This window comes from Dromaius novaehollandiae, chromosome 4, assembly GCF_036370855.1.
Source record: "Dromaius novaehollandiae isolate bDroNov1 chromosome 4, bDroNov1.hap1, whole genome shotgun sequence".
In the NCBI taxonomy this organism is placed as follows: domain Eukaryota; kingdom Metazoa; phylum Chordata; class Aves; order Casuariiformes; family Dromaiidae; genus Dromaius; species Dromaius novaehollandiae.
The window spans coordinates 56,704,184-56,724,593 of NC_088101.1; the positions used below are offsets into that span (position 1 = coordinate 56,704,184).

Genomic DNA, 20,410 nt, shown 5'->3' on the forward strand with positions numbered 1-20,410 from the left:
TTAAACAGATTTTTATGGGATAGCTTTGATTTCAAACTGAAATTCATCAAGACAACCCAGTGCTTTCTTGCAACTTACCTTTTAAGTCCTTAGGTGAATTTGAAGAAGGATTGTCAAGGGTTGTATGATTATTTTAGTATGTTTGGTACCAGTTTGAGACTAGAATTATATTTGATGCCCTAACCATTCCTGTAGAAATCAGACTTAGATCCTTCATAACAAGTGACTTCTCCCTCAGTTTCTGTGTAGTGATCCTAACCGGAAGGCTATTGTACATGGAGGAGTTGGTGATCCTCTAAATCTTTCCCTTTTGAGACTGTTGCATGCTTTGTTTTCCCAGCAGAAAGATGAAGATAATTTTAGAACATTTTTTATCAATCAGGCAAGTTTAAATTGAACACTAATATAAAATGGATTAATGAACTATACACCATTAGCTAATGTTTTGAATAAATAAGGGAAAATTATGACTCAAGAGATCTTGACAGAATTTTTCTCCAAGCATATTTCTAGTGTAACATCAGTAGGAAAGAGGGCTATCTGTCCATGTGTTTTTCTGTAAGGATATTCAGACTTGTTTTGAAAACAAGCAGACCCTGTCCTTGTAGAGGCTGGTGAATCTGAGATATAAAATGGAATCATTTAACGGATTGAAGGTCTTTATGCAATTCATGAGACTGGAATAATGGGGAAAGCAACTGCCTTGGCAGTAAAATTCAGTCTATGCCCCATCCTCATGAAATAATAATAATGGTAATACTTAGTTCTTGGTGCTTGATAGCTCTTTAAATGTTAGTGTGTACAGTAAACCCTAAACTGAGGCAATATCAGCGGCTGCAACTGCTATTAAAGTTCTTATTAGTATGCATATTCTGAAATGTTAGTGAATGGTGTAGATTTTTTTCTTCTCTTCATTGCTTTGATGCTTTCAGTCCTTCCATATTTGCTGAAATGTGTTCCTTTCCTAAAGACCTTGGAAGTGGTGTACATATGTGGTACCTGTCAGAGCGATGAATATTGCTCCTCTTTTTTTTGGAACTTGAGCTTCGGGACTCAACATTTTACCAGAATTTTCCCCAAATATATTCTGTCTCCTGCTGAGATAGAGCTTTAGAGGAGTGATTGTTTCTGCTGATGTAGTTTGAACTTTACTTTACTTTGTAGTTAGTGTAGAAACTTGAAATTACATCGAGAATTAATTTAATTGTAAAATTGATCCAGAGATCTCATTATACAGTTTCTCTGAGTATGGCAATCTTGTTAAATGCAAGAGAATGTTTTTCTCTTTTGAAAATTTCATGATGAAGCTCTTTACACTATGGTTAGAGATATTCAACTTAACAGCCATAGATTTTCTCACTTGATGGCCTCTTCTCAGAGTTTATAACTAATTTACAAATCCTTGAAAATGTACAAGAATGTTACGTAGTGCTACTAATATAACTAAGGCTGCTCTTAATAAAGAAATCTTTTAGATTTCAGCTCTGCACATATTTTTTCATATATTTGAAATGAGCTCTGTCAGAAATTTGGCCCTCTATTAATATTGTGATAGAGATGATTAATTTTGGTTGGTGGGGAAAGGAGAGAGGTTTGCCTAAGCGTTAGAGGAGAGGAACCAACGTGGAAGTTTCTGGGTGAAGGACCTGTGACCTATGTCATACTGGAGGCCAGATTAATGAATAGTTCTGATCTGAAAGTCTATGACTATAGCAATTCAACCTTTCCATCCCTCAAAGAAATTCTTTTCAAGGAGATGGGACATTCATTTCATAAATATCAATGGACTCGGACATTTTTCAGGCTGTTGAGTGAAATTACTTTCCTTCCTTAATAGCTTTTGGCCTACACGTGTACGAGTGAATGCAATGTTTTTCTTGGATACCCCCAGTGATATCTTCTGTTGTTGTGACATACAGGAAGAGAGACTACTAGTTAAGATTTAATTTTGGTCTCCAGATTATATAGAACTTCATAATTTGACAACAAAACTATGTATTGCACTCAGCAGATGAGAGCAAAGCAATTTAAAATTAATGTAATGTGTTCTGTGAGGATAAAAGGTAGGGAAGGACTATCAAGGACTGATATTTTAAGGAAATGGTATTTTTCAAATTATTTTTTAATCCCTCTGGAACAGGCTCATATCCTGTAGAGGAAAGAAAGAAAGGTCTGTGGACTGAAAATAAGAAATTCATAACATTGCAGTTGATATATTTATTGCATAATATAGAGAGAATCAAAAAAGGCATTCAAATTATATTATATAGAAGATGCATGAATATTAAGGACCTCCGAAGTGACCTTAACATGTGGCAACAGTGACTCAAAAAATCAGTGATTAAAGGAAAGGACAGCCAATGTGGATTCAAAGTACTCTTTAGTGCAACAGAAAATAACAGTTTGTTTATTTTAGTTTTTCTCTCATCATTTATAAGGGAAGAGAAGTGAAGCAGGAGGATCAGGAGACAATTCTACACTTAAATTTCTAAACAGATCAGTCATAGAGAAAATGATTTCCATTTTTATTTGATAAATGAAATTGTATTCCCACATAATCTGATATTTCTGATATTTTGTGATGCAAAAATATCAATTTAAAGTCCCCAATTAGACAAACCTATGCATTGCAGATGTGAAATGTGTGTTGTTTCATTATAATAATTATAGAATGAAACAAGTTCTTGAAAGCTAAAAGTAATATGAATCATAGGAATCGATACATTCAATATTATTTTGGTACTTTCTGTGTTGGACAGATAATGGATCAGCTAGTTTTATTCTTCTTAAGGACTCTTACGCTGATAGTGACATTTGGGCTTTTATACATCCAAAGTTTGTATCTTCAAAGAACAAACAATCCCTGACAGCTGGCTGTGTGATAAAGCCTGGCTTTGTCTTGAGAAAGAATGCTTGAAAGTGATTTATTGACCAAAGTAATTTCCCACTAAATTGTAGCAATTAGAATAAATATGAATCGTCAGTATGCCAAATACATCCGTATTTTTTCTTAACCTTTAGAAATCCACGTACAAATGGGCATTCAGAACAGCTGAAGCAAAGGCAGCTCAGGGACACAGGTTTGAAATATAATTCATTATTATCTCACTCTCAGCAGTGAAAATGATTTTCATAATTCAGAAATGTTTCTGTGAGCCCTGACACACAGTAAATTGTAAGCAATTGTAAACAATTTTCAGCACTCTACAAGTGAGGCAGAGTTTGTTATACTTGACGTATGTTTTATATGTAATGGAAAAAGAGCTCGTGTCACAGAGGTCGAGGAACGCAGCCTGGCCCAAATGGGTACAGTGCAGTGTGCAGCCTATGGGAAACCGTAAGAGCCTAAATCCCCCTGACACATTTATTTGTCCTCACTGGCATGATTTTTAAAAGCAGCATAGATCTGGCCAGAAAGACCATGGGAGAAGTAACCAGAAATTCCAGGATTTGTCCATATTTCCCTTTAAGTCCACTTGTCTGTGTCTATGGGCTTATCCATACTGCCCTCTTTCTCAAAAGCTGTGATTTTAAACACAACCATGTCTTCTCTCCCTACTGAAAATTCCGAATGATCTAAAATATGGTCATTCATTAATTTACTAAAGTGTCAGTGATGTCAGTGATTCTCAATTCACTATAGGTAATATTTCCTTTTCCTGGGGTTTATTACTAATAATCTGGTTACTTGTATTTTCTCAGTATGGACCACATTGTGCAGGACTTTACTTTTAGACTGTGTGAAACTTCCATCCTGTTTATCACTTTGCTACAACACTTGAAGAAAGCTAACCTCTAATTCATTCAGTCCTGCTGAGTGGTCGCTTTGGGAGTGCCTTCGGATAGCATGAATCACTGGTAGTATGGTAGAATCGAATGAATCCAAATAAATGTCTCTATTCATAAAAGAGTACCTGTAGACATTTTAAACAGTACATTAGGGAAAAGAAGATATGAGACAATAAAAGGCAGAAATGTTTCAACCTTAAAAGGAGACCATGGCATTTATAGCATCTTCCTACAAAGATAAAACAAGGCTGAAGTAGTTGATGCAAAGCAGTTGTGCTAAGCCAAGTGAACTGCCTACATGGGTTAGATTTCTATCCTCTTCTGTGGAAATCTGGTTTTAAATCATCCCAGATTAAGACTCTTCCATCTATATCTAATAAAATCTGTGTTAGGTCCTGCCTATACTGGAAATAAATCCTTTTGAGTATAGCTTCTCAGTAAGCAAAAAGAGTTGAAGGTGATATCTGAAATATGTATAAGACATAGGGAAGCAAAAACCTTCAATTTTCTGTACAAAATAAAAAGTAAGAAGCAGGGTAATGTTTGTTTGTGTTTTGGATAGCATTTGCAATTGGGTACTCTGTTATGTGTCTCTCCTGCAGCCAGCCTCTTCTTGAATGTAAATCTGATTTTGCTTTTTTACCTTTATTTGGGGATAGCATTTCCTAAGAAGTATTGCTACTGAGCTGGCAGTAGAGAGCATTGGTTTAAATGATGAATGAATTAGATAAAGCACTCTGAACAATGCATCATTTTCTGTTAAGGAGAAGTGGACTTCTATGACCATGAAGGACTTTACCTTGACAGTGAAGTCCCTTGGCCAAGGTCTCTGTCCACCTGATGGGAACTGACTGCCCAATCACCTGTCAGGGGAATTAAGGGGTCAAAAAAAGGGCAGAGCATTTGACCTATTTTCTTCTTTTGAGCAGCTCAAGAGAGAAGTAGTTTGCAGTGGGAGTCTAAGACAGCCATCAGAAACCTCTAGTTGTACATAGTTGGACCCATGGAAAAGGGTGACTTAAGGCTGTTGCCATTAGGAACTGTGATTTTTTTAATGGTTATTGTATGCCTGCTTTTTTTCTTTTTAATCAATCAACTGCTTAGAACCCTTGTGCAAAAGGCACCGACTATATAAATCATATGCTTCCTTTAAACCGTGAAAAGCTTTCCAAGGGATTCTGGAACAAATTTGGAAACTTACCCTCGAAATGGGCAGCAGAACCTTGCTTGCAGCCCAGCTTTTTAGGAGAAAAAGCTGAACAAGAGGAATATACTGGGGGACTCAGGTTTGAGTCCTGCCTGTTTCTTGACTTCACCCTGTAATGAAAGCCAGATGTTTTGCATCTGTCCCTCCTTGTTCACCCTAGCTTTTTCTTCAAAAAGGGGCCAGGACCATGTGGCCTGCCATGGACATCACCTGCCTTAGCGCACGTGTAACAGCAGGGTCTGTGCTCCCAGAGGGATGCTGAGAGATGGCAAGATTAAAAGCAGTATCCTGTTCCTTGACTGTTCAGGAGTTAGCTGGGACATTGCTTAAAAGGAGCATCATATCGAAACAACTGCAGAGAGTTTTATTTGGAAGAGTGTGTCATTTCTTTTTATGATGACTACTGGGAACTTTCTGTTTTGGCAACCTTTTTTTTGACAGGATGTTGTTTTGAAAATACAGCCTTCCTGTTTTTGAAATGATATTTTCATTGTCTTTTATAGATACAGCAATAAAAATAAAACAGAAAAAAAAATAAAGATAGTGAAATTGAATACCTCCTTCCCAATTCTATCTCAAAATGAAAACAGCATGGAGCTCTATTTCATGTGACGCAGCTACAATAATGTAGGTTTTGAAAATCTCCATTTTCCTCTATGTATACTTTGAATAGTGTTGTTCTGCTTCCACTGTCAGAATTCATTTTGTGTAATTTATGAGACATGAAAATTTGAATGATAATGTAGGTTATAGTTAGGTTTTCTTTGTCTTTTGCATACTTTTTTTTCTTTTAAAAAAATTGTTTTACTTAGTTTTTCTCACAATAAGCCACAAAAATGCTGAGTTATGGCAGAATTGTTGCAAACTGAAAGTCCTACTTTTCCCCTCAGGATGTTTGGCACTTGAGAAGTGCTGACCAAGAAAAAACACATTGTTAAAATACAGTTTTAGGAAAGACCCCTGAAAACAGAAACTGGTAGATGACTAACATTCAAAAACTTTGGCTGAGGTAGGACTATTTGCTGATGGCTGTATAGGAAGCAAATTAGATAAAATTAGAGCTCATTTTCTGCAGGAAATACACCTGATCATAGCCTTTGTAATTTTATTGGTTGAAAAAAGATCCACTAGGTAATATTAGCCAGAAAGCCAGCAGAGCCAGAGAATAGCCAGAATATTAGCAGAGCCAGAGAAAGCAGAAAAATTCTGGTGTGTTCCTTCCCACATCGGATGTGTAGCTCTGCATGTTTTATTTTTGATTATAGCTAGATGAAAGCATTGCACTTTATAATTGTTAGCACAGTTACTGAAGTCAGTGAATAAGAGACTTGAAAAGAATATAAATTTTTCAATAGTTTCAGGACCGTATCAGAGTATACTGTGTAGATATATTGCCAGGCTATTGGAACAATCAAAATAATTTTCAAGATATGTGCATGAATATTCAATAGGTTTTCATTCAAAGGTCTGCTGGCACAAGTTGATATAGCAATCATATCATATACATGGAAATATCTTTTCATTAGTCACTAACATATAACTACTCCGGTTTATTCTAAAATATGAATATATAACATTTTCAAGGGATGAAAATTCAATCCAGATTTCCTTTAGTAAGGATTATAGGTAATTAGCTGAAGTTTATTTTTACATAGACATTTAAACAGAGAACCTTTTTTGTTGTTGAAATAATGCTTTTTTTTCTTTTTTTGTCTTTTTTTTTTTTTTTTTTTGGTATGACATTAACACAATAACAAGAGCAAAGATGAGTGAGGAAAAATTGACATACTATATATGTGTCAGTTTGTTAGGATCTTACAAGAGGCTTTACCGTGACTGGCAAACAAAAGTTCCCAGGTGATGCTTTGTAAAAAATGTACCGGGCCATTTTTCACAAGAAAGGAAATTTAACTGTAGGATCAGTTACAAAACCTGAATTCAAGTGACTGTCGACTTTATTGCCTGGCAATCTCATATACTCAGGGTGCTAACCGTCTGCATAATCCCCCATGGCAGAATGGATAAACTAAAACAAAAGAAATGTGCTCTTCACGGGAGGAATTATAGCACAGCCTGTTGCCAATTAAAAGGTAGTTGCAAACATATTAGATTCCAGCAAGACTGAGTTTGTCTGACAGGACAGTTTTGCCTAATAAAGATTCTGCTGCCTTTTAGACAGCCCCAAAGTGTTTTCAGTTTACTACTTAAAATTTATTTTTGTCCAAAATTATGTTCTATAGGGGCTATAAGGGCTTTAGTATAAATGCTACCTGATATAAACCAACATAAACTGGTTTAAATTAATGTACATTGCTATCTGAAGGGAAACTGAAATCCTTTAAATTGATTCTTGTTTGTTTGGTACTACTTTTAATAGGTACCATCTGAGGTTGTTTTAAAACCTTAATGAACGTGACAAATGAATGCACTGTCAGATTCTAAACAAACACTGATCCAAATTCTTCCACTTCACCATAAATCTTTGGGAAGGAAGTAGATAAGTATTGGAAGACTTCCAGTTTCACATTAGATTCTTTGGCAGAAAAATATTTCTCTATTCTCCTATTCTCAAATGTAATTTAAGAACGCTCTGCTCTTTGCTACCAATAGTTGGTCAGTCTTATCCTCTGCTTCAGGACATCTCTCTTACTTGTACCAGTTTTATGGTTTTAGGCAAGCTGTGTTCTAAAACCAGTGAAATGATGTGAGAAAAAAAATTAAACTCTGGGGTTTTTAATTATTGTTCTTTTTTATTTTTTTTTATTTTTATTTTTTGGCAAGCTGGATCATTTGAGTGATGGGATGAGAGCTAAAGGTAGAACCAGTGTAAGCTTTTTCTTTGCTGAGAAGGGAAAGAAAATGCCAACCTGCATCCTGAGAGAAGATAAATAATAATGTTGCTGTCATTCCTGTTATATTGGCTTTGAGAAGCTGAAAATCTAGTCTCATATAGTTGAAACCAGTGCTAGAAAATGTTTATTTTAGTTGCTGGGTCACGTAGGTAGGTCTTTCTATATTTGTTTGCTTTATTATTTTTATTTTTTGCAGCTGAATAAGTAATAAGCTCTGAAACATTTTCAGTGTGAAATTTTTATATTTTTAATTATCTTTAAGTTTCTTAAGACTGCCTCAATTTTTTTTATTCAATATCATCTCTATTGTACTCTCCCTAGAGTATATTTTGTCCTTAAAAGTCCTGAGACATTCCCATCAGTGATCTTTGTTAAACAAAAGTCATTAAGCCATTTCCCCCTATCAGATATTCTATGGAAGTCAGTTCCTAAGAGAAGGCAGGAGGAAAGGTGTAGTCTGAGAAGGAGGCTTGATGTAGTTTGCTCTGAGACCTTAGATCAGCTGTTGGATTTTTTTTTTTTTTTTTTGGTTTTCCTGTTAAGAAGCTTAACAAAATAAAAATTGAGTATCTGACAAACTGGTATATATTTTTCATTGTAATTTAGAATCAGTTGGGAAGATATATTTAATTACAATACTAAGAGTAGGAATTTTATTAGTTTTCATATTTATTTAATTCTGAGTTAGTAGACTGAACATACTATTCTTTGCTTGGTTCAATATTAACTAAGTTCTCATGACACATTTTCTTGATTTTAACCGTAAGATTGACTTTAAGAATAAAATATTTAAAGTTGCATTGATTTTCAATGAATAGAGATCCAGAATGCTGGAAGGGCTGACAAGATTCAAGAAAGAAAGTGTCTATGAAACAGGCCTCTTAGGATCTTGAAAAACTTCCTGAAAAAGCTTGATGTTAACTATTTTTATTATATTGCTGCACATGCAGCTTTTTCAGTACATTTGGACAACTTTGGCAACATTTTCATATATTGATACACTTTGAAAGATCTAAACCAAGGACTTTATTCTCCAGAGCAGAGTTGTTCTGTGACAAATATAAAAAAACCCTAAATCTTTTTCATTGTCTTTGCTTAAAAAATAGTGTACAAACACATAATGGAACTTTTTTCACTGCCTTTTAAGATACAAGTGGGAAAAAATCTTACTCCATTTTTTAGTCTTAAGCTTCACTGAAAATAACTAAGGTTCACTAGAAATATTTTACAGATATCTTAATAAAATTATAAAGGAATATTGATAACATTATAATGGAAACTTAAGTGTAATGGTTTGTACTGACAAATACTGTAAAATTCAGATAGAAATTGCCTGAAGATGTTTGATCATCCCTTTACGTTTAGTAGAGCTTGACCGGTTGCCAGAAACACAACATGAAAACCACTACAGTGCCAGTATTGAAGGCAAAATTACAGAAAAAAAAATCTTTTTTGATTTGTCTGCATATGCATTGTCTTCCTTATGCAGAAATATAAACAGTATGCAAACATTAACAGAAGCTGGAATGAGATCATTTTGGCAGTTTAAGTATTGTGAAGGAAATGCACTCATTTGTAATGTCCCATATTGTTCTCTGATCTTGAATTTGAAAGAAATCCTATCTTTAGAACTTTCCTGATTAGTTCTTCAGGTTGCACAAGTGATCCAGTGTCTGCGTTTTAATCTAAATGTTGTCTGTAGAAAGCTCCAGTACCACAGGACTTTGTTGTAGTTGCTGTCTGTGGAAGCAAGTTGGTTTTTTCAGCCTTTTAATGCCTGCAATGGAGAAGTGTCTGGTATAGAATAGCTAGCCAGTTACCAAAAAAAGAAATGAATCATGACTAGTTATAGAATAAAAAAGAAAGATAAATTGTTAATTATTTCCTTTGGTACTAGGAAACTGTGGTAAAGTGCTGTGGTACCAAAAGGTGACAATTATCTACAGGTGCAAAGTTGGCGCTAGTGCTGTTGCCACTGAAGAATAATATGCTTTTCTGAAAGGGCATATGCTGCCTCTTCCCCTGAACTATAAACCTCTACACAGAATTTTATTTCCTTGATTTTGACCTTTAGAATAGGATTCTTTTTTAATTTGTGATTGGCAAGTCTCAAAGCAAATTTTCTAACAGAAAGGCAATTTACTGAACCACTAAGTCATGTCCTACAATAATACTGGGGATGAATATCTTCTTTCCACAGATGACAAGTTTTTGAGGAGACCTACAACAAATTCCGAGCTCACATACTGGCCACGTTTGTGTCATACTAATAGCAAAGCTGCTTATTGAATGTTTTACAAGGCTAAAGAGTGTGCAAAAGCAAAGCTCAAGTTAATAGTTTTCAAGGTCCCTTTATAAATGTTGATGTCTCAGAATTATAGGTGAGTGCATGATGTGTAGAGGTTTTCTTTCTTTAATGTTGGAATACTCTTTCCTATCTCTTGTGTTCCAGATACTACAGTTTTTGGATTGATGCTTCATAATTTATGGTGATAAAAGATATATACTTTATTTAAAAAGTCTAAATCAGATGAAGATCTTGTAGTGGTTCTGCCTGACAGTGTGGAAAGCAAAGAATATTCTGTATTGTTTATTATATATCTGTTCAAAAACTGAAGAGACTGTAGCAACTAAATAGGCATCAGACACCTTAATTCTTTTTTATGTAAGTGATCTCTGTTTGTTAATAGAGTGTTTTATTGTTGTTTTGTGGTTGACCACTGTGAGATGACCTCACACTCCTCCCTCGGATAAGAAGAAAACATGCCAGCATGTATTAATTCCCCTGGGAAATTCAGAGCTGCCCTAATCAGAGTCAGGAATGGTGGGTAGTAGAGGAAGCCGAGGGGGGAAGAAAAGGTTTTGCAGATGCAGCATCACCCAAGAAAGCCTAAAGACCAAGAAGTGATAGGGATAAGAAATAGTGAAACTGCTCCTTCCTTATCTGAAGATGGTAGGCTTTTTGGACCCACATACTTTTGACCTAGAATGGAAACTGGGACTGACCGTGGGGAGGACCGAAGGTGTAGATCATGGTTCCATAATTAAAATGGAAGAGTTAAAACATTAACTTCCTCTACTCCCTTAAAGCCAAAGAGTAAATGGAGAGTTATCCAACTCTTATAGCTAGACACTCAAAAGCAAATTTTCTCCATAACTCCCACAGGTGTTACTTTCATGATAGAAGTGCTGCAAAGACATTTTTTGAACTGAATCCATGCGCTTAACAGCTGATAAAATAAATGCTGAAACCTTTGCTGTAAATGTTGGAGTTCTAGGCCCTGGGCTATCGTGATCAAGTCATTTTCTAAAAATTAAGAAAAACATACTTTTCACAATAGGTACTCCTAGGGGTAACCAGTGGATTATCTGTAATTCCTGTTCTTATTGTCATTTTCTCTTTGATGCCTTGATCAAAGCCTCGTTATTCCTCCTGCTAAACATGCATGGAATTGATAGTGCTTGCATCAAACAGCTGCAATAATGAAACCTAAAAGCATCTAACAGGTGATGGCATAAGCAATGGGTGCATGCAGGGGAGGGCTGAATGAAGTAATAGTAATAAGAACCTTTTCTTTCAGCATTTCAGTTTGAGAGTTCATTTGAGATATGTGTGCTTCTGGTTACTTGATGCAGGACAATAGAGAGAACTAGCAATGCAGAAATCATTGCCAAGGTAATTAAGATCCAGCAGTGACTGCTTCTTCTTGAAGGGAGGCTCATCAGGAAATCTCAGCATCGTAGAACCTAATATAGCTAAGTGCAGCAAACAAATAATACACATAACCATTTCTAAAATTTGCTATTGAAGCTGCTGCTAATATTGGTAGCAGCATTCAATCATGTAGGTTACTGCAGCCTTAATATAGTCTATAATATCCTAAGTTTAATATACACCTAAAATAAACCTTCCAACTAAACACTTTTAAATTAATGGCTAGTCTTGCTTCACTTTTGTGCCTGATAGTTTCCTTTACTGTATTAATTTTAATATGCACTAAATAAACTGTTAAATAATTTTTAATTAATAGCAAATCTTTCCTTGCTGTTTTGTCTTAGCTATACCACTCATTTAAGATCTCTGCTACAATTTGTGTAATTTTCTTTGAAATTCTGTTTTGCACCTTAAACTGCCTTTAGAATTTATTTATCCTTCTTCAGCTTTAGAATTTGAAAAGTGTTTTCATAGAAATCATAGGGAAATAAAAATGGACAGATCATAGGATTGAGCTCTTTAATAGAGCCCTTCTGGAATTACAACATGGCCACTGGCAGCGGGGCACTGTGGGACCACAACCCTTGCCATGAACGCTGCCCCATCCTGCCTGGCCACCCCTGGCTCCCAGGTAGCTGTTCCTCACCGAGCAGCCAGCTCTTGCTGCTCTCTGACAATAAAGTGCCTATTGGTAAAGTGCCTTCCTATGCTGGTAGAGAGAAAAGCGATAGCAAGTCACACCTAAGCGCTTTCACCAGCAGCTGGGACGGAGTTGGATGCGTAGCACCTAATGGCCTTCATTCTACTTCTGTGCAGTCCTCTGCTGGGTGTCTGTGAGACACCATAAAAGTGGCACCCAGAACTTTGTGATGTGCTGGAGACTTAACATTTTTCAGTGCTTTTATGTCAGGTTTTCCAGATCAAATATCATGGAATAAGTTTGTTTTGGCTAAATTTTCTATTTATATTGGGGATTTTGTTTGATTGTGTGTAATTAATTATCTGCAGGTAAGCTGATGTGTATTTCAGGGTTACGCATCAAGCGAAGTAGGAGTTGGCAAAGGTCTTGTTTGTCTCTGTCATGGACATCTCAGAAACTAGAAATCTGTTACAAGGTGATCCGGGTGATCGGATCACTGACTGCAGCATGATGTTTTCTCTCAGCTAGTGAGTCTAAAATAAATGCAATTCAAATTCTCCTTTACATAATTGAGGATGGTGGGAAATAACTTTTAAATGTGTGAATATATTCTGATTTGTGTACATTTTCCTGTAATGTCTTTAACCTTTTCCTGGAGTTAATTGCTGCTATCTATAAAATTTTAGCGCTTTAAGTTAAAAAGGCACCACAGACTCATGCTAAATCTCTTGTTTTGTTGCAGCAGTATATCATGACTTACACCTGCACACAAAGAGCAGCTGAAAGACTGCTTTCCAGTATTAAAAATATCATGCTGGACTATTAGGTTGCTGGTGGGCACTTAACTTTAATGTCTAAAATCCATTCAACACTTGACACATACAGAGCAAAAAATGATGGTCTGAAAGTAATGAAGTACAATGATTCCATCCTTAATGTTTTATCTTCAAATTTTAAGACTTGCACTGGTTTCCTACATTTGTCATAATTAAAATTTTGGGGGGGCTTTGCAGCTCAATAATATACAATTTTACTTGCTCTGTGTCACAAGCTTAATGACTAAGGAGTGAGGTTTGGTCATATAACAAGTTTTTGCCAAGTTCATTGCAGTCTTCTTTTATTTTAGTTGGGATGTTTAAATTTAAAGTCCATTTGAAGTTTTGTTTGATGTTTAAATCAATTCCAGAAAAGTCACATCTTTTATCTGCTATTTAAATAGTCTGCTTCTGCTTTATCACTAAGTTATTCTATGCATGACTGAATTCTGGCATAATAAAAATTTCATGGTGCATTATATGAGGAAGTAAACCAAGGAGGTTATTTCTGTCTGGAGGTTATAGCAATGATCACTGTGCAGCTTTACTAGTGCATGTGGCTCTCCCGAGTGCTGCGTGTGATTCCCGTTGGCCACATCTGTACTGCCTTGGTAGGTGTAAGCAAGTTTGGGTTAAGGTTCACTGAGTCATGAAGCAGGATGATGTCTGGGACCAAGAACAGGTCAGAGACCGCACGGGCGCTTGTATTTGATGGTGAGAATGTGTAATGATATCGGTCAGGGAAGTAGACGAACAAGATTATTGTCATGGCACTGCAGTTTTTCAGACTTTTTTAGAATTTAAAGGAATTTAAAATACCAAAAGAGAAGCTGGAGATTGGAAAGCAAGTTGAGTGGAAACCTATGGCTGTTTGGCTTTAGTAAAGCAGATAACAAAGAAGGGGAGAAACTGGAGACGGTGATCTCTAGGGCAGGTTTATGAAAGAGCTGACTTTAGGGAAGCTTTCTCCTTCACTAGATGTGAAGGTTCTGTAAGGTTTTGATTACATTTAATGTAGTATTGTCATGGAAAGTTGCCCATCTTGCATATGCTCAACATGAAGAACTGAGTCTAAAGGCTGACCACAGGCAAACCAATACTGGCCTTTTGAGGTTGCAGCTGCCTTTTGCACATCAGAAGGCTGACAGAGCAGAGACTGGGAACATCCTTTGATGAACATGAACTATCTAAATTATAAAATATGTTTCTTGAACCTTGTCAATATCCATAACTATGCTTTATTTGCCCCCTCTTGCACTGCTTTTAATTTCTGTGGTGAGTAAATTAAGTGAAGTCTCTCCTTGATTTGGAAAACTAGATAGAATTAGTATCTCATTGCAAATATGGCTCTACATCCATAAAGGTACCTTTACTAAATGGGTTTGGATGTAAAATGAAATGTACTGCTCATTTTACCAGTGTGTTATATAAAAAAAAATTAACTAATATTTTTCTGCTAACTTTTGGTGATAATTATATGTAAATAAGTCTTGGCATAGAAGAACAAAAAAAAATTGACTTTGTGGTTGACTTGAATACTTTTTCAAACTTCCTGAATCTGCAAAATTAGCATTAAAAATGATTTTCAAAAACATCTAACAAAACTTTGAAGATATCCAGAATGTTTCCCTAGGGCAGAAGTCCAAAAAATGAGCATCCTGATACTGAATGTAATTGTTATGAATTAAATTGTGACTCAGATGTTAGAAAGGACAATCAGGCAGAATCAAAGAAAAGAACTAAAATCTGCGGTGAAACATTATTGTTTTGGGAATGCAAGAATACAGAAAATATGTGAAGTATGTATTTTAATTGGGTTGTACCCCTTCCCATCTATGAATTGTCCAGGAATAACTTGGACAGTGCCTTATTCACTTCTGCCTGCTTGAAGTACCCCTATTTTAGGGACCCTATTTTCCTTATACCTTGAGAAGGAAAAGATTCTGGAGAAAAACATTTTTCTTTATTTCATACTTTGATAGTCCCATCCTCATCCAAACTTTCAGCTAGATTGCCTTTCCTTAAATGTACTTCAAGCCCATTTCATACCAACTCCAAACTTTTAAGAAGTCAAGAGCTCAGCAGTTGTTGGCATTTGTAGGTCTGGTCTTTATCAAGTCTTTCCTTACACACGTTCCTTCACATTTGTTTAGTGTTAATAATAAAATTAATGATAGAGAGTTTGTCTTTGAGGCTTCCAGCCTTACATGTATGTTTTCTCAGTCCCTGGAGCTCTTTTTGCTCTTGCAATGCAGCCACTGCATGGGCTGTCTTGGGGAGCACTGAATCACAAGTTAGGAAGGATTAGCCACTTTACGAAGGCATGCGTGTTGAAAGAGCCCTATAAGGAAACATTCTGATATATCTTATTAACTGCAAGTAACAAAGCAGTGTGCAACCTGATTTCTGCTTACAAGTTGCCAAGAGATAGAGTTAGCAGAACTAGAATCCTGGTTACTTTTTACATTACTTTTTACGTCTACATGGGACTGTGGGGAAGTCCAGAAACCCCAATTTTTGTGCTTATCCAAGCACTGGAATGAAATCATGAGTGCCAGGGACTTTGCGTGCTGACACATGATGCAATTTAAGCACTTTAATCTATGGTTTATATATTGCTACTATTCCTATGAGTGTTGAAATATGTAGTATTATCATAATTAATTGTGTTCTGAGCAGTGCAGGATTATAGTTCATTATAGAGTATATCATCTTACCTAATGTAAACTAATGTTGTATTAAACTAACAGGAATTAAATTGCTGTGTTTAATTTTTTTCTGCTTTGAAGGGTTGATTTGGGAAATACTCTTCAAAACTGATTTAATTAGCTAAGATTGCCTGTTCAAAAGATGTACAAAAAGCATGACATTTGTCCAAAATATATTAAGAATAACTGAACCATCTGTAACAAATGAGAGTTTCGCTATTATTGCTCATGCATAATATTTGTTAGTAAAATGACACTTTATGAGACCTTGTCTATTGGCCTTTCACATAATTTTAATAATAATATGCTAGTCTAATTATAAAAATAAAAGTTTATATTTATCAGTATTGCACTGTGATCCATACTGCATGGTCTAAAAAAAGGAAAATATTAATTTTCACAAATCTTCCATTGTATTTATAACCGGATTCAGATTCAAGAAATTTTTTCAAAAATATCCTTATATATTCCTAAGTTTATTTATTTTTCTTACCTGTATGAATCCTTACTGCAAAACTGTTTTGGATAGCAAGTGGCTACAGTAGCATCATGTTCATCTAGTTTGTCTTTAATGCACTACTGAAAATCTTCAAGTTGTAACATCTCAGGTTTATAGCATGAGACATCTCATACGGTATCATGAGCATGAGCAAGTTCTTGAAGTCCTCATATCTGTCAGGAAACAGCAAAGACATTTCTGTGTCAATGTGTCATGCATCAAAAACAAAGAATTACACTTCAGTACCAAATTTAAAGCAGGAGAAAGGATATATGAGGTGAAAAGTCTGTACTGTGATACATGCGATTCATTAAGTACTGGGGAAAACCACAAAAGGCTGCATTCCTGAAATAAAATCTTTTTCTCATGTTTTATTTTAAAAAGTTATGCTTAGAAATGTATAACCCTTTCAGGATGTAAGACTCAGTATTTTATTTGCATAGCTGAAATCGTTTTCGCTATTAAGATAATTGAGTTCAGATATCATTTCCAGAGCAACTAAAAACTAACATAATCTCATTATCTGAATTTCTTTGTTCTTTTTGTTTGTTTGCTTGTTTGCGAAGCACACTTTTCACTACATGGGTGGTACACCTGAAGGAAACTAGTGTCTCACTAGAGAAATTAGCCACCCTAGGTGTGCATAAGGAATACTTACAAAATCATCACGTGGACGGTACAACTTGTTCCACTTAAAGATTTTCACTGGCTTTGCAGCATATTAAAAACTATTCCTGTAAATGCTTCACAAACAGAGGTAATCTCAGAGCAAATTTATATAGCAAACTAACAGCTATACTTAATTTGTAATACATCCTTGCAGTTAATAAAAGAAAGAGTTGCGCCTTTCCCTCCCTGCTCAGTTGCCCCATATTGCGAGTTCAGGTAGCAAAGAACAGGTTTTAAACTCAGGTGACTGGTGCTGTAGCTATGATTTGGCCTTTGTTGGGGACAGACGGTTGGGATGCACAAGAGAGACCTGCCTTTCGGTTTCTTTTTCTCACACATTCTAATTAACTTAGTGTCAAGAAATAGTTTTAGGTGATGAAGGACTTGTTCAAAGATGTTCCTTTCCCAACATGTAAATATGGAGTTGTTTAGGATAACTTTTATGGTATATGTATATATTCTGAATATGGAGCATAAGTCTGTTCCTGATACTCTTAGGTATGTACCAATATATTGCTTTATTGCATATGAAAGAAAATATTCTCTATGTTCATTTCCGCATGGTAAGAACTGATATAAAGCTGTATAATATGAGCAACAGAAGTGACAGAATTTTGTCCCTTTTTTCAAGCATGCTTTCTGTCAAGAATAATCTAAAGCTTTTCATCATGGAATAAATATATGTAATCATTTACTAATGTACCTTTCTGGTTTTTATACCTTATTAATCTAGAAATTTATATCAAGAAAGTAACTAAGCATATTCCTAGGCTTGTCTGACTTCAAAACAAATCTTCTTTATCCACAGTATTTGGAGAGTTTAATTATCCATTTTTTCTCTTCTTTGTGTTTATACATTCATCAAAACATTTTTTAAAAATTTTCAGTATCCAAGTAAAAAGCACGATGATGATTTACCTCTAGCTCTCTACTGGTATCTGAAAGCAAAGTATTTTGTGGATTAGCTCATCCATTAAATTGCAAGCTGAAGTTCAAATCAGAAGAATAGCAAATCTGGTGATCCAGAGAGAATATCATCCATCATTTTAATTTTTTAGATTTATTTTAATTTGTATTTGTATGACTGACACTCTTCTCACTTTACTCTTCTTGCTCTAATTCTACTGATTTCAACTAGGTTTTCTCTGAGCTGCTGTCTCCTTGGAGTAGACAGCTTTTGAATATCTTGAACTTCTGTCTTTAGGCACTTTCTGTAGAAAATAAAGGTAAAAGTAAATACTGTAGATAAAATGCTGGACTGCTTAAATTGATTAAAGTTTTGCCACTAGTTTTATTTGGGCCAGAATTTAAGCTTGTAGCTATATATTTGACAGCCAGGAACTAAGAAATATAGGTTTAAGTTCTTAACTTCTTCATCCCTCTTTTCATCTTTTAAATAAGACAAGGAAAGAAGAAAGAAGCCTTGGTTCACCTAATCTTTCATTATCTCATGCTTGAGAATTTGATAACCAAGGTCTTTATTTACAATCACAGCCAGAGCCCAAGAAGCCTGAGATGCTGATTATAGCCTGAGCATCTAGTTAAGTATATTCCTAAGGTGAAACCCTCAGATTAGACTGTGAATGCTGTTTGGACATCTGAGTTACCAAGCCCTTAACTAAGAAGGCAAAAGTAGGTAAGACGGTATCCTCCCTTGCTAAGGGAGAGATTATTCTAGCTGAGAAGACTCTTCTCCAAATACTGACTAGGCAAAAGTGAAAAGGGCTCCTTAAAGATATATATATACTCTGATACTTGAGCTATGCAGCCGTCTGTCAGTATGACCTCCTTTTGCTAGAGCAGCAGTTGCCTGAACTAATGATCTTCAAAGGACCAAAAGGAAAATGTAAATCAAATCAAGTGCTGAGAAAAAGATCTGTAGCAGCTGCTTTTTTTGCCAGAACATCCCTGGATAGCATCACGTGCCTAGCTCAAACCAGTCACTTTGAACACAGTGTCTCACTGATAATTATAGCTCTTTACCTAGAAAGATGGACAAGCCAAACAGCAACTTTCACCTGCCAGATTTCATGATACAGAGCAAATTGGCAGGACCTTATTAGAGAGGGAGGTGATGGCACGGTCCAGCAAGGGAAAAAGCACACCTGAAATCTTAGAAATTAGCTCTGAGTCATTTCAGACATGCCAGGGGACTGAGTAATTTAAGGTTAATAATCAGTGTGAAAACAACTAAGGAGAGTGTTTCTAGCAGAGGAAATCACAGACTCAAAAGATAGCACAGAGTATAACAGATTAAAGCCCAAATCTAATGCATCACTCAGTTAAAAGTAAATTTTTGCTCCTTCTAAGCAAACCTTCAAGAACAGGAAGAACTGATGGGCTGAGTGAGAAAAAACATAGGTTAATGGAGTCATTTAACCTAATATGCTCAGTCCAACAGTGGCCAAAAGGGGATTCCCAGGGAAGACTATAAGAACAGAATGAATATACAGTAATTCTCAGAACATTTTCCCGGCCTCTAGTTGTGCCTAGCTCAGGGACTTCCCCAACTGTTTCTTTAATGTGTCCTATTGGCATTGGACAAGCTTTTCTTACATCAGTTGACTAATAGCTTTTTCTGCAGCTGTGCTGGGTTGTGGAGGAAGTTAGCCCCCCCCTTACCTATCCTGGAATAGAGATCCCCAAGTTGAAACACAACTGTTGCAAATCAGGACTGAAAAAGTTTCAATATAGCAATGTGTCTGAGCAACAGGAATAAATGAAAAACTGGAAAAATTTAATTTCCTATGAAAGTTCTTAGAAAATAGAATTGCTCTAAAAAAAATCAGACAAAAACAACCATCCCTGTAAAGTTTTGTCATGCAAGATTCAGGCCAAAGGCATAGGTAAGGGGTCTCTGCTGGGCAGCAGATTGCCAGGAGCACTTATGTGCCCATGGTCTTACGCCAAACCCAGGGGAAGAACAGGGGACGTGGTTGCAATGGATTCTCCGGAGGAAAGAGGCTCTCTGCAGCAGCACCATCATCCTCATTTTCCCTCCCCTCACACACTTGCTGCCTCCAAGGAGAGCATGACCAGCAAGGCCTGGTCTTTCAGGCTGGCCTTGGCTCTCTGTCAAAGCTCTCTTCTTTTCCCATACACCAACCCTCTCCCTGGAGGAGATCTGCCTCCTCATTCTTCAAGAAGCAAAATTCAATTTTGTTCACATTTCTGAGATTCCTCAAACTGGCCCTGGACACAGAGTATGTCTGCACGTAGACATGTAAACTAGCAGTACGGTCATGCTGCAAACCCACACCAAAATGTTAAGGGCATATTTAATATCCTACCATGTTTGACTTCATATTATATTGGCCTGATCACTAATAGTACCCTTGTTAAAAAAGGTTTAAAGCTAGTTCAGTACTGTCTACATTATATGATACTTACCTTCCAGGGCCCTCTTTTCTTTGCTTTTTAAGAACAGTGATATTTATCTTCCAGGACATGCATGGCTGTGTTTTTAAAGTTTGAATAAATGCAGTCCAAACACTATAGGTTGTATAGCTTGACAGA

General features: G+C 36.0%; 1 protein-coding gene and 1 long non-coding RNA gene across 4 annotated transcripts in view; one reads left to right on the plus strand and one right to left on the minus strand.

Annotated features, from left to right (window-relative positions):
- SGCZ (sarcoglycan zeta) overlaps positions 1 to 20,410 on the plus strand; it is a 474,057-nt gene that overhangs the window by 377,785 nt on the left and 75,862 nt on the right. The gene's annotated exons all lie outside the window — the stretch shown is intronic.
- Positions 1 to 20,410, minus strand: part of LOC112986218 (uncharacterized) — a 39,781-nt gene that overhangs the window by 14,285 nt on the left and 5,086 nt on the right. For 2 of the 3 annotated variants that reach the window (XR_010389063.1, XR_010389062.1), the window contains exons 2-3: positions 16,220 to 16,398; positions 3,794 to 3,914 (exon numbers count right to left, since the gene is read on the minus strand). This is a non-coding gene — a long non-coding RNA (uncharacterized LOC112986218). The remainder of the gene's footprint in view (positions 1 to 3,793; positions 3,915 to 16,219; positions 16,399 to 20,410) is intronic. The other variant, XR_010389064.1, reaches the window with a different exon arrangement.